The 13,442-nt window shown below is 60.8% G+C and overlaps 1 protein-coding gene across 1 annotated transcript in view; it reads right to left on the bottom strand.

Annotated features, from left to right (window-relative positions):
* KIF21B (kinesin family member 21B) overlaps positions 1 to 13,442 on the bottom strand; it is a 59,382-nt gene that overhangs the window by 45,716 nt on the left and 224 nt on the right. The window lies entirely within an intron of this gene.

Raw genomic sequence — 13,442 nt, 5'->3', positions numbered from 1 at the left:
CTCCCTCTAAGCCCAACCATTCCCCAGCACTGCCATGTTCACCATGAACCACGTCCTCAAGTGCCACACCCAGACATATTTCAAACACCCTCAGGGATGGCAACTCCACCACTGCCCTGGGCAGTCTGTGCCTGACCACTCTATCAAGGAGGAAATTTTTCCTAATATCCAACCTAAACCTCCCCAGGACAACTTGAGGCCATTCCCTCTCCTCCTGTCCCTGTTCCCTGGGAGCAGAGCTCAACATCCCCCCAGCTATCTCCTGTCAGGAGCTGTGCACAGCCACAAGGTCCCCCCTGAGCCTCCTTTTCTCCAGGCTGAGCCCCTTTCCCAGCTGCTCCTGGAACTCCAGACCCTTCCCCAGCTCCACTCCCTTCTCTGGACATGCTCCAGCCCCTCAATGTCCTTCCTGTGAGGGTTCCTCAGGACTGGAGGTGCCTCAGCAGTGCCCAGCTCAGAGGGATGGGCACTGCCCTGCTCCTGTGGCTGGTACAACCCAAGTGCCATTGGCCTTCTTGGTCCCCTGGGCACACGTGGGCTCATGGTCAGGCACCACTGCCCAGCATCCCCCAGGTCCTTTCCTGCAGGAGCTTTCCAGCCAAACATGACAATCCCCTACAGCAGCAGCCCAGGTTTCTCCTTGGCCCTGTTCCCAACCAACCCCAGCTGGTAATGCTGCAGAGGTCACAGTGCTATTGCCACCCTCTGCCTGAGCATCCCACGGTCTCCAACAGAGATGAGCAACTGTAGTGGCCATAAAGTCACCATTTGAGTGTGTTCTGGCACTTCTTGTCCCTACCACTACCAAAAAAGCTCCTGGCCACATGCTGTCTGCTCCCAGGTCCAGAAGAACTGGGTGTGATGCTGCCAGGGTCAGACCTGTGAACGATGGAGCTGCTCCCTCACCTGCCAGCCAACCTGCTCCACACCTGGTCATGGGGACAGCTCTGAGGACAGCTTGTGCCAGCCAATGGCACCCACAGCAGAGCCAAAAGCATTGGGGTGCATGGTGCAGGACTGGGACATCCACTGAGAGCCTTGCAGCCCTCCTGAGAGCCCATGACACAGATTATGTGACAATTAGCAACCTACCTGTTCAGTGGCAACCAAAATTAGCCAGCAGTTCAGCAGCAGGGTGCTGCCTTCCACCCCCCAGCCTGGCAGGAGTGACCTAAGCCCCAGCTCTCCCTGGCAGGCTGTGCCCAGCCAGCCCCACGCTGGCCCTGGTGGCCCCCCTGGTGACACCCTGTGCCCAAAGCTGACACAGCCTGTCCTGAGGCCAGCACCTTGCTCAGTGCTCTGCTCCTTTCTTCCCATATGAGCACACCAGGCTCAGCCCAGGGAGGCGAAATCCAGCAGGACCAGGATCACACCAAGCCCTCACTCTGTGCCCTGATGGTGACAAGGAACAGAGAGCCAGGACAGAGCTGCACAGTCCCAGCCAAACACTCCTGCCAAGAAAACCTTCCCAGGCAGGCAGTGCAGCAGGCAGGAGGTGGAGGGATGGATGGATGGACACACAGAGGGGCAGGCAGGGGTGCAGAACACCCCTCCCCATCACTGCTGGGTGATGATGAGCTCCCAGCAGGAGCCTGATCCAGCAGCAGCATCCACAGCCATCAGCACGAGCCACGCAGGGACACCCACAAAGGGGAGCCCGGCTGGAGCGTCCCCAGTGCTGTCCCTGCCCTCCCTGCCAGGCTGGCAGGCTCTGAAAGCTCTGTCTCCATGGCAGGGCTGCCAGGGCACCGAGCATCTGCGGGGAGGGGGGACAGGATCCTGCTACTGAGGGGCAGGAGCTGAGGCACAGCAGCTCAGACAGGCACAAAGGGTGAGCTGTTCTGCACTGCTGCCCTGTGCCAGCCCTGGGGATGCAGGAGTGTTCTGCTCTGCTGCCCTGAGGGGGTCCAGAGCTGTTCTGCACTGCTGCCCTGTGCCAGCCCTGGGGGTGCAGGAGCTGTTCTGCACTGCTGCCCTGTGCCCTGAAGGGGTCCAGAGCTGTTCTGCACTGCTGCCCTGAGGGGGTGCAGGAGCTGTTCTGCACTGCTGCCCTGTGCCAGCCCTGGGGATGCAGGAGCTGTTCTGCACTGCTGCCCTGAGGGGATGCAGGAGCTGTTCTGCACTGCTGCCCTGAGGGGATGCAGGAGCTGTTCTGCACTGCTGCCCTGAGGGGGTCCAGAGCTGTTCTGCACTGCTGCCCTGTGCCCTGAGGGGGTCCAGAGCTGTTCTGCACTGCTGCCCTGTGCCCTGAGGGGGTCCAGAGCTGTTCTGCACAGCTGCCCTGTGCCCTGAGGGGGTGCAGGAGCTGTTCTGCACTGCTGCCCTGTGCCAGCCCTGGGGATGCAGGAGCTGTTCTGCACTGCTGCCCTGAGGGGATGCAGGAGCTGTTCTGCACTGCTGCCCTGAGGGGGTCCAGAGCTGTTCTGCACGGCTGCCCTGTGCCCTGAGGGGATGCAGGAGCTGTTCTGCACAGCTGCCCTGTGCCAATCCTGGGGATGCAGGAGCTGTTCTGCACTGCTGCCCTGTGCCAGCCCTGGGGGGTGCAGGAGGGGCTGGGGGAGGCAGCAGTGCCAGGTGGGCACTGAGAGGCAGCTCCACAGGCAGGGTCAGCCTGGGGGTCCCTGATCCCTCCTGGGGGGGATCTCCCCATTCCAGCATCTCGAGCCCTACAAGAGGCACAGGGATGGGGTCAGCTGGCACTGCCAGCATGCCCAGTGAGGGCAGCACACACCATGGCAGCCCCAGCCTCCTGCACTCCGAAGGGAGGCTGTGTCCTTGCATGGGAAAGCACAGCCTGGCTGACGTGGCCTGCTGGGTTCGTGTCCTCCTCACCCAGCTGTCTCAGCTTCCTATCCCACAGCCCAGCACCACAGCAGCCCCAAGGGGTTCAGAGCATCCTGTGGCCCCCAGCAGTTTGCCAAAGCCAGCAGCACACTCCCACAGCCCTCCAGCATGGAGCCAGAGCCGTGAGAGCCCCACCCCGCCCCACCAAACTGCCTGTGGGCACACAGCTGGGACCCAGATCCAGCACCCAGCATCACCCATTTCACACAGGGGCTGCTCCACCTCCCGGGGAGCCTGAGCACACACACCCTACAGCATTTCCCAGCGCTGTCAGGGGGCTGTAGGGCAGCTGCTCACAGACTGGGGGGAATCACAAAGAGCTCCTGTCCCTCCAAGACCTCTCTGCAGGCTGCCTGCAGACCCTACAAAGAGCTGTTCCTCTTCCCTCCCAAGGAGGCTGCCCAGCCAGGAAGGGCTGGCTGCCCAGGGAGCAGAGCCAGAGAGCTGCAGAGTGATGGCTGGAAGAGCTCCATGGGATTTTCCCTCTCTGTGCCAGGCCCCAGATGCTCACAGCCACCACCCCTTGTCCACCTTGTCTGCAGAGGGGCAAGGCTGGGCTGCCCACAGCACTGCTGCTGAGGCACTGCCCCTCAGCCAGGCACAGATCAGCCTCTGTGGGCTGGCAGAGCCCACCGGGGGCACAGCCCAGCCCTGTGAGCCTGTCAGGACAGGTGGGCTGGGCAAGCCCAGACAGCACCTGGCTCCTCTCCCCACAGTGCCTGCACTCATTCTGCTCCTGTCTGTGTTCCCACACCACCTGTGCTCACCCCACACCCCTGCATTCACCCCACTCCCATCCCCACACCCCTGTGCTTGCCCTGCTCTCCTCCCCACTCCCCCCACGGCCCCAGCTCTGCTCCCAGGGCCACCAGCCCCCTCCAGCCCCCCAGCACTGAAGCTGCAGGAGCACCTGCCCAGCAGCCCAGCCCTGCACCAGCCCCTGCCAGCCCTGCTGTCCTCTCTGCTCCCCAGCTTCACCTCCTCTGCCCAAGGCTGCTGCCCACGCTGTGCTGCTGATCCCACCAGGGCAGGCAGGAGGAGCAGCTCTCTCATCCTCCAGTGCTCTCCCAGGACATCCCATGGCTCAAGGACAGCCCAGGCACCACAGAGCCAGCAGGTGAGGAGGTGTGTGGGGCTCTCAGCTTGGCCAAGCAGCTCCCCAGGGTAGGATCACAACAAAGTGCTCCAGGTTTTCCCACCCCTCAAGCATGGATGGGGCTGCCCACCCTCCCCAGTGGGCTCAGATCCCATAGGAGAATCTTCCCCCTGCCTGGGAAAGGATCCCCCAGCCCCATTCTGCCTGAGCATGGGGACCAGGGAGAGGGCTGCCTGCCAAGGGCAGCCTCTCTGCACACAGGTTATATTGGACACAAACCAAGACAAAGTTCAGCATTTAATTACCACGGCAGGGAAGTGGCTTAGCAATCAGAGAAAATTGAATCAGGCTCCCTGGAGACTGCCAGGCCTGGTCAGCAAACAGTCCAATTAAGAGATATAGCCTGGCACCTCCCAGAGCAGTGAGCACAGCGCAGAGCCCCCTGTGCCAAGGTGCCCTGACAAACCCTGCCAAGGCAGGGTTCCACAGCCAGCACAACTGGATCAGCACTGGGCCAAGACAGAGCTCCTGGACACACCACAGAGCTGGGGTGCACCCAGAGCCCCACTGGGCACAGCCCAAAGGGGGACATGACTCTACATCATCCCCCAAGGAACCCCACCCCACCAGGCCCCAGCCTGCTCCTGTGCAGGGCAAGCCTGCCTCACACCCCACAGCCCCCTGGGCTCCCCCTAATCCACCACTCCAGACTTTCCCAGGCTTAGGGAAACCTTTAAATCAGGCCGTGGCAGGCACCATGTGCTGCTCATTAGCTCTGGCAGGAGCACGGGGCTGTGAGCTGCACCATCTGCTCTGTGCTGGGACCATGGCAGGCTGAGGGACACGCATGGGACAGCAGCAGGGACACCCAGCCCGTGGCAGGGACACTCAGCCCATGGCAGGGACACCCAGCCCATGGCAGGGACACTCAGCCCATGGCAGGGACACCCAGCCTGTGGCAGGGACACCCAGCCCATGGCAGGGACCAGCAGGGCCCAGGGGATGCAGGGGACAGGGGAGCAGAGCCAATCCAGTTTGGGGTCTCCCTGGACTCCAGCTTCACCCCATAAGTGCCTTATGCACGGTCACCTTTGAAGGGTGCAGTGTCACCAAACCCCAGTGACAGCACATATGATGGGACACACGCCCCAGCAGAGCCCCAGCTCCCCTCCAGCCATGCAGAACAGCCCCAAACCAGCCTCAGCAGCAGTGTGGCAATGAATAGGGAGTTAAAGGAAACCATCACTCACCAACAGACCCTGCCAGGCCATCAGCCCGAGCCTGCAAAGCACAGCAACCCCCAGGTCTGATGGGGACAGATGGACAGACCTCCCCTAACCCTACCCCAGCTCTGCACCCCAGTGCACCCCCTCTGCACTGAGCCTCCCCTTTCCCCCAGCTCAGCAAATCCCACCCACAGGATCTGTCCCTCTCCCAGGTGCCCCTGCAAGGTCCCCATGTCCCAGTCCAGCCCAGCAGCACTGTGGTGTGCCCATCCTGGAGATAAGGCTGCCCTAGAGCCAGGGCTGGCAGCTCCCAGGGCACCCACTGGGGAAACAACAGCCTGACCTGGGCAGGAGATTCTGCAGCCCCAGAGCCCACCAGGAACACCAGAGCAAAACTGCCCACAAGACGTGGGAGCAGGTGGTACAAAAGAGGTGCCTCTCCAGCCCCTCCCCAAAATACAAATAAAGGAATATAAATAATATATATAAATAAATAAATTTATATAAATTGATAATATGTATTTATATAAATAAATAAATGGATAAAAATAAATTTAAATAAACATATATAATTATATATAAATAGATATGAAATATATCAATAAATTACATAAATAAAATAAATATAAATATAAATAAAAGAAATAAAATTAAAATTAAAATATAAATAAAATTAAAAATAAATAGAAATAAATACATATAATTATACATAGAATAAAAATATATATAATTGATATAAATAAATAACACAAATAAATAAAAATAAATAGAACTAAATAGATAAAATAAATATATAGTTATATATAGAATAAACATTAATAACTTATATAAAAAAGAAAAATGAATAAATAAATAAAAATATAAATAAGTAAATGCCAAGCCCTTGGCCAACAGGACAACTCTGAAGTACCCAGGAGCAAACCCAGTCCCTCACCTGGGCAAGGAACAGAGAACATTTTGACCTAATGCCTCCCTCAGGCAGGTGGAGCCTGAAATAATGGATGAGCAGAGATCACAGCACCATGGACCAGCTGGGTTTTCCAGCTGTGTTTCCCAGCCATGCAACACTGGCCAGGGAACTCAGTGCTTGAAGGCATGGGGAAGAGGAGGAGCGGGAGTTCAGCTCCCTGCCAGCATCCCAGAGCAGAGCAGGGATGGGAACATCTCTCTGCCAAAGCTGGGCATGGGCATGGGCAGGGAGGTGCCCACAGCCCCAGGGGGCACAGGCAGGGGAGCCTGGCACCAGGCTCCACCAGAGCAGGCTGTGACAAGAAATCTTCCCCAGCCATGTCAGGCTCCAAGGAGCTGCAGGGCTGGGAAAGGGAATCCCCCAGAGCTGGGACTCAGCTCTGAGCCCTCCCCTGGCAATGGGGACAGTGACTGTGTGGCATCCACATGGAGAGGACAGAGGGGCAGATCCCGAGCAAGAGGAGGCACCTGCACCCACACAAGCACACACCAGGGCTGCCTCCTGCTCTGCCCATAGAGGGAAGGGGTGCCAGGCAGTTGCCAGGCACTGTCCCTTCCACCAAGCCACAGTAAAACCCATCAGCAGCTGCCCAGGGTGCAGAGGAAGCCCCTGCAGAGTGATCTCCTGCAGCAGACCCCAGTGGCATCACCCTCACAACCCAGCACATGGCAAACCTGGCTGTTTAACCAGTGCCCTCACAATCCAGCATATCCTAAACCTGCCAGCTGTTTAACCAGTGCCCTCACAATCCAGCACATCCTAAACCTGGCTGTTTAACCAGTGGAATCACTCTCACAATCCAGCACATCCCAAACCTGGCTGTTTAACCAGTGCCCTCACAATCCAGCACATCCTAAACCTGGCTGTTTAACCAGTGCCCTCACAATCCAGCACATCCCAAACCTGTTAGTGTTTAACCAGTGTCCTCACAATCCAGCACATCCCAAACCTGCCAGCTGTTTAACCAGTGCCCTCACAATCCAGCACATCCTAAACCTGGCTGTTTAACCAGTGCCCTCACAATCCAGCACATCCCAAACCTGTTAGTGTTTAACCAGTGCCCTCACAATCCAGCACATCCCAAACCTGGCTGTTTAACCAGTGCCCTCACAATCCAGCATATCCTAAACCTGCCAGCTGTTTAACCAGTGCCCTCACAATCCAGCACATCCCAAACCTGGCTGTTTAACCAGTGGAATCCCAATCCAGCACATCCCAAACCTGGCTGTTTAACCAGTGCCCTCACAACCCAGCACATCCCAAACCTGGCTGTTTAACCAGTGCCCTCACAACCCAGCACATCCCAACCCTGGCTGTTTAACCAGTGGAATCCCAATCCAGCACATCCCAAACCTGGCTGTTTAACCAGTGGAATCCCAATCCAGCACACCCCAAACCTGGCTGTTTAACCAGTGCCATCGGGTGTTTTGACAGCCTCCAGCAGGAAGCAGCCCTGTGGGACCACTGGGGCCACCCCCACCCCCAGCAGGAGCAGCAGCACAGCACTGGCCAGGCCTGGCTCTGTGATTCACACCGGGCTCACAGAGGATATCACCTTCCCTCCCAGGGGCCATGTTTCTGACAGCTTTGTTTGGGGCTTCATCTGCAATTTTCTCCTGCCTCCAATTTCAGTGCTGAGGCAGCAGCTGGCCCCGTCCTCGGGCTGATCCTTGGGAGGCCCTGGGCTCTGCTGAGGCTGCAGGGTGCTCAGCTGACTGCCCTGCCATGGGTGATGTGTGCAGGACCCAAACCCTGCCCCAGCTGCTTTCTGCGGGCGCTGGCACATCCGGGGGTGCAGCTCCCCCGCTCCCCCCTCACACATCTCCATCCCCTTTGAACATTTCTGCTGTAAATCCAATTGAGAGCCTGGCTGAAGGCAGGCACAGAGCCCACACCTGGGCTCAGCACCCCCCAGAGCCCAGCGTGCTCCCCAAAAGCTCCCTCCAGGCTGGGGAGCTGCTGTCCCCTGCTCTGGGAACACAGCCCTGAGTCACGGCAGGCTGCAAAACCCCAAAGTGAAAGCAGAGCAGCAGCGCGTCTGGGTGGCTTCACCCAGCAGCAAAACACCCACAGGATGGGGCAGGGCCTTCTGCTATGGCTGAGCTACCCTCAGCAGGTGGAAAACCTGGGTAGGAAGGGTGCCCACAGCGGTGGTTTGCCAGCCCAGCACCCTGAGGATGGAGCAGCCTCCTGAGATCCTTCCCTGTGGGGATCAGGGCTGCCCTGACCCTGCAGATGGCACACAGAGCACCCCAGGGCTGTCCCTCACCCTGCAGATGGCACACAGAGCACCCCAGGGCTGTCCCTCACCCTGCAGATGGCACACAGAGCACCCCAGGGCTGTCCCTCACCCTGCAGATGGCACACAGAGCACCCCAGGGCTGTGCCTCACCCTGCAGATGGCACACAGAGCACCCCAGGGCTGTGCCTCACCCTGCAGATGGCACACAGAGCACCCCAGGGCTGTGCCCAGCACCAGGATGGGCTGCTCCCCTCCCCCCTTCCCCTCCCCCTCCAGGAGACAGTCACATCCCGTGCCTTGGGCTGGAATTGATTGCCTTATCTCTCCCTGCACGCCTGTAACAGCTGAGCAAAGCCAGCCCAACACCAGCCAAAGCTGGCAGGAGCCAGGGCCCCCCAGACCACACCAGAGGGCTCCAAGGCACAGCAGCAGCAGGGGATGGAGGGCAGCAGGGGATGGAGGGCAGCAGGGGATGGAGGGCAGCAGGTACCAGGGCTGCAGCCTCCCTCTGCCCGCTGAAGCCCTTGGGCAGCACAGACAGTGGCACAAGTTGGGTTCACACCACCTCTCCACTGGGCCCAAATCCACCCCAGAACAGCTGATGTGGAAGGGCTCCAGCTTCACTTCCTCAGTGAGTGACCCCAGCTGGCAGCAGACACTCTGGGCTCACAGAGAGCATCCCAGCAGGCAGAGAGCCCCAGCCATGGGGCACCAGAGAGAGGTGCCAGCACCCTGGCAGGGCTGGAACCCAGCTGGTCCCAGCACCAGGCCTCTGCCAGCTCAGCCACTTGGCTGGAGCACCCTGAGGGTGGATGAGGATGAGGGCAGGGGGACTCTGAGCTGGGAGTCCCTCCCTGAGGGCTGTGTGAATATGAGGGGAAGGTGACTCTGAGGAGGAGCTGGGAGTCCCTCCTGGAGGGTGCACGAAGATGAGGGGAGGGGGACTGAGGAGGAGATGAGAGTCCCTCCCCGAGGGTGTACAAAGATGAGGGCAGGGGGACTCTTAGGAGGAGCTGGGATTCCCCTCCCCGAGGGTGGATGAAGATGAGGGGAAGGTGACTCTGAGGAGGAGCTGGGAGTCCCTCCCCGAGGGTGGATGAAGATGAAGATGAGGGGATGAAGATGAGGGGAAGGTGACTCTGAGGAGGAGCTGGGAGTCCCTCCCCGAGGCACCAGCCACACACGGCTCTGGTGAGGGCCACAGAGCATCACAGCAGGGCGGCAGCGAGAGCAGCAGAGCACTGGAGGTTGCAGAGTTTAAATAAACTTGAAATACGACTCAACTTCCTTCCCCAATTTCACAAGCTCCGTTTCCTGCGTCTCCTCGGCAGGCCAGGCATGCTCAGTGCCATGGCAGCTCTGGCACAGGGGATGCTGCTCTCTCTCAAAGCAGCCCTCAGGAGGTGCCCTGAGGGAGCAGCTCTGCAGCCAGCCAGGCCACTCAGGCCTCCAGCCAAGCAGTTTAATGGCTTGGGGGTCAATAGATGCCATCAGCCCCGCCTGACACTGCAGAACTACTGGGCTGAGCTCTGCTTCCTGCAAGCAGCACAGCCAGTCCCATGGCCTGGCGCCCTGTGGCTGCAGGAGCTGGCAGCACCTGGAGGGGCTGTGGGGACAGGGGCTGCTGAGGGGCACCAGCCTCAAATTCCTGTGCCAAGCCTCAAACCAAACCTCCTGGACAGAGGGCAGGAGTGGGGAGCTGCTGCACCGGCTGCATTGCAGGCACCCATTTGAAGGTCACCTACAAGGAGGAAGCAGCGGCTGCTGCCTGAGGAGGACTGGCCCCCAGGCCCTGCTCTGCACCACCATGGCAGGAGGCAGCTCCCTGCAGGCACTGCTACCCTGGCATGGTCTGGCTGAGGCACAGCCCGGCCCTGCTGGCTCCTCCCTGCCCCAGGAGACACAGTGGCACACACAGAACCTGCCCCAGGAGACACAGGGACACACACAGAACCCACCCCAGGAGACACCATCACACTCAAAACCTGCCCCAGGAGACAGAGTGGGACTCGGAACCTGACCCAGGAGACACAGTGGCACACACAGAACCTGCCCCAGGGGACACCATCACACTCAGAACCTGCCCCGGGAGACACAGGGACACTCAGAACCCACCCCAGGAGACACCATCATGCTCAGAACCCGCCCTAGGAGACATAGGGACACTCAGAACCTGCCCCAGGACACACAAGTCACACTCAGAACCTGCCCTAGGAGACATAAGTCACACTCAGAACCCACCCCAGGAGACACAGGGTCATTCAGAACCCACCCCAGGAGACATAGGGACACTCAGAACGTGCCCCAGGGGACACCATCACACTCAGAACCTGCTCCAGGAGACACAAGTCACACTCAGAACCTGCCCCAGGAGACACAGTGGCACTTGGAACCCGACCCAGGAGACACAAGTCACACTCAGAAGTCACACTCCAGGCTAAGGGACAAGCAAAGCAGACCCTGCTGGCAGGGAGGGCGAGGGCCAGGGCAGGACCCAGCCCTGCCCTTGCAGACACTGCAGCTCTGAGCTGCAGGTACAAGGTACAGGAAGAAATCAGCCCCTCGGCCAGGAGGAGCTGCTGGGCCTGCATTTCCTTCTGCCGACAGCAGCACTGCTGCAGGTACCAGCCATTTCCCTGCCAGCACGTGGGAAGCCTAAACCAGGTCCCCCCAGCTCAGCTCCCAGGCTCTTTGCAGTGCAAATGGGGCAGAGGAGGGTCTCCAGGAGAAGATGGGAGCCACAGCATCTCTCCCACCTTCTCCTGCCAGACCAAGGCAATCAGCAGGAACTGGGATGCACAGATCAGCATCTCTGTTCAACTGTCCCTATCCTCCCACCCTGGGACCACAGAGATGGGTCCTGATGGCTGTGGCAGCTCTTGACATCAGCTGGATCACCCCCAGCAACACCACCATCACTTCCCAGTGTCCTTGGCCCTTCCCCAGGTCCCACCTCCCTCCCACCAGCAGCACAGACACAGAGACCCCAAAGAAAGACACAGAGACCCCAAAGAAACAGCACAGCTGGCCCATTCATGTTATTATCAAGGGACAAAAGGGGAGCTTTGATCCGTGTCCTGCTGCATCCCAGAAACATTCAATCATCTCCTCTGTGCTCTGATGGCTGAGAGAGGTGGGATCTGGGGCAGGTTTACTTCAAGGGTCTTAGAGAATCCTGCAGCCTGGCTGCTCCACCGGCAGGGTGTCACCAGCACTGACAAAGGAAAACCTCGCTCTGCTCCAAGCCCGGGGCAGGAGGGGACCCAGCCCCAGCCCCCGGGGGCTGCCGTGGCAGAAGAGGTGGGTGGTCTGCAGGGAGAGCAGCTCAGCCTTGGCACACTCAGCTGAGCATCAGAGCCACCTTCCCGCACGGCGTCACAACCTGACGGCTTTGTTTGCAGCCTCCTCGCTGCCAGCCCGGCTCCTTTGTCCTCCCGACTCACCTCCAGCAGCACATCCCGCCGTGTGCCCAGCTCTCACCAGCTGCTCTGAGCGGGATGTTGGCTCAAGGAAGGGGTGTGAGAGGGCTGGAGCTCTCCCTCCCTGCCTGGATCCTCCCCAGGATCGCTCCAGCCCCACCGCAATGCTGCATACCCCAGCCACATCCCCACTGCAGTCCCGTAGCCAAGCAGCAGCCAGCCCAGGACCCCAGGGCTGGAGGGGACCTGAGGGATTAGGAGAACCCCGCAGAAAGGACTGCAAAGCCGCCATGCCGCGGGGCACCCACCCCATGGCCAGGATGCTGTTAAAAGGCATCATCTCGAGAGAAATGCAGGATGGAGACGGGAAGAGTCCGGCCAGGAGGAAATCCCCACCCCCATGGTCGGCATTACTCGGTTCCCGGGTCAGTGTCCTGGCACAGCCGCTCTATCCTGGCACAGCCCCCTGCCCCTGTGCAGCCACCCCAGCAGCAGCAGCCGCAGCAGGGGCTGCCCTCACTCCTGCAGCTCCCCCATCCTTCACAGCCAAGCCTGGCCTCGACCCTCGGCCTTTCCAGAGGAGAACGGCAAAAAATCCCCTGGGGCTGCAGGCAGGGCGAGCAGGATGGAGGGGCAGCGGGAGCAGGGAGGTGTCGCGGTGCACACACACACACAGACACACGCGCGTGCACACGCACACAGCCCCGCACACCCGCGTGCACACGCACACACAGCCCCACACCCACCGCTCTCCCTCCATCGCTGCCGCTGCACCAGCAGCATCTTTTGTGCTGCCGCTCCGAGCAGGCAGGGCGCGGGCAGAGCCCCCCGAGCCCCCGCACGGTGCCCGCAGCCGCCAGCCCGTCCTGCCCGTGCCGGCGGGGCTCAGAGCGGGGGCTGCACGGCGAGTCCGCTGCGGGACGGGCACCCACGGGGTCCCATCCGCTCCGCCACCACCGCGGGCCCGGCAGATGCGGCTGCCCCGGCCGGTCCCTTCCCCCGCGGGACAGAGGGTCCGGTGCCGCTCCATGGGATCGGGATCCCCTCTTTCGGCGGGGGCTCCTTTCTCCCGGGGGCAGGGAGCGGCAGAGCCCCGCCGCCGCGCACCGGGCCGGGCATGGCGCTCACAAAGACCAGGGTGACACAGGGGGTGTCACCGTTCCCGCGGGGCTCGGCCTCGCCCGGCCCACGCCCCCCGAGGTCCGCAGCCCCCCGAACCCCGGCGGGCTCCGAGGCCGCCTGCAGCTCCTCTGAGAGGTGCGGGACTGCAGGCGCATTGTTCCCAGCACAAAGGACACCGAGATACCGCATCGCTTCCCACCACCCAGCGGGGGGGGCGGGCAGGGAGCCCCCACAATGCCCGGCATCCCGGTGACACCTCGGACGGCCAAAGCCACCCGCGCAGCAGCCGGGAGCTGCCCAGGCTGGGCGGCCGCCGGCTCTGCAGGTGGAGGAGCGGGGGGTCCCGGCCTCGCCCTCCGCCGGCGGTGGGGGCGGGTGGAGGGAAGGCAGCGCCGGAGCCGGTGGGGAGAGGGGGGAGACATCCCGAAACGGTGCGGAGGGGGTGGGGAGGAGAGCGGCGGGGCCGTGGGGGTGCGGCACAGACCGGCCCGGCGGGGTCTCGCTGCCCCGGGCTGGGGGTCGG

The sequence above is a fragment of the Molothrus aeneus genome, chromosome 24, assembly GCF_037042795.1.
Source record: "Molothrus aeneus isolate 106 chromosome 24, BPBGC_Maene_1.0, whole genome shotgun sequence".
Classification (NCBI taxonomy): Eukaryota; Metazoa; Chordata; class Aves; order Passeriformes; family Icteridae; genus Molothrus; species Molothrus aeneus.
The sequence above is the reverse complement of the archived record's forward strand: the minus strand, read 5'-3'. Positions and strand labels throughout refer to the sequence as shown.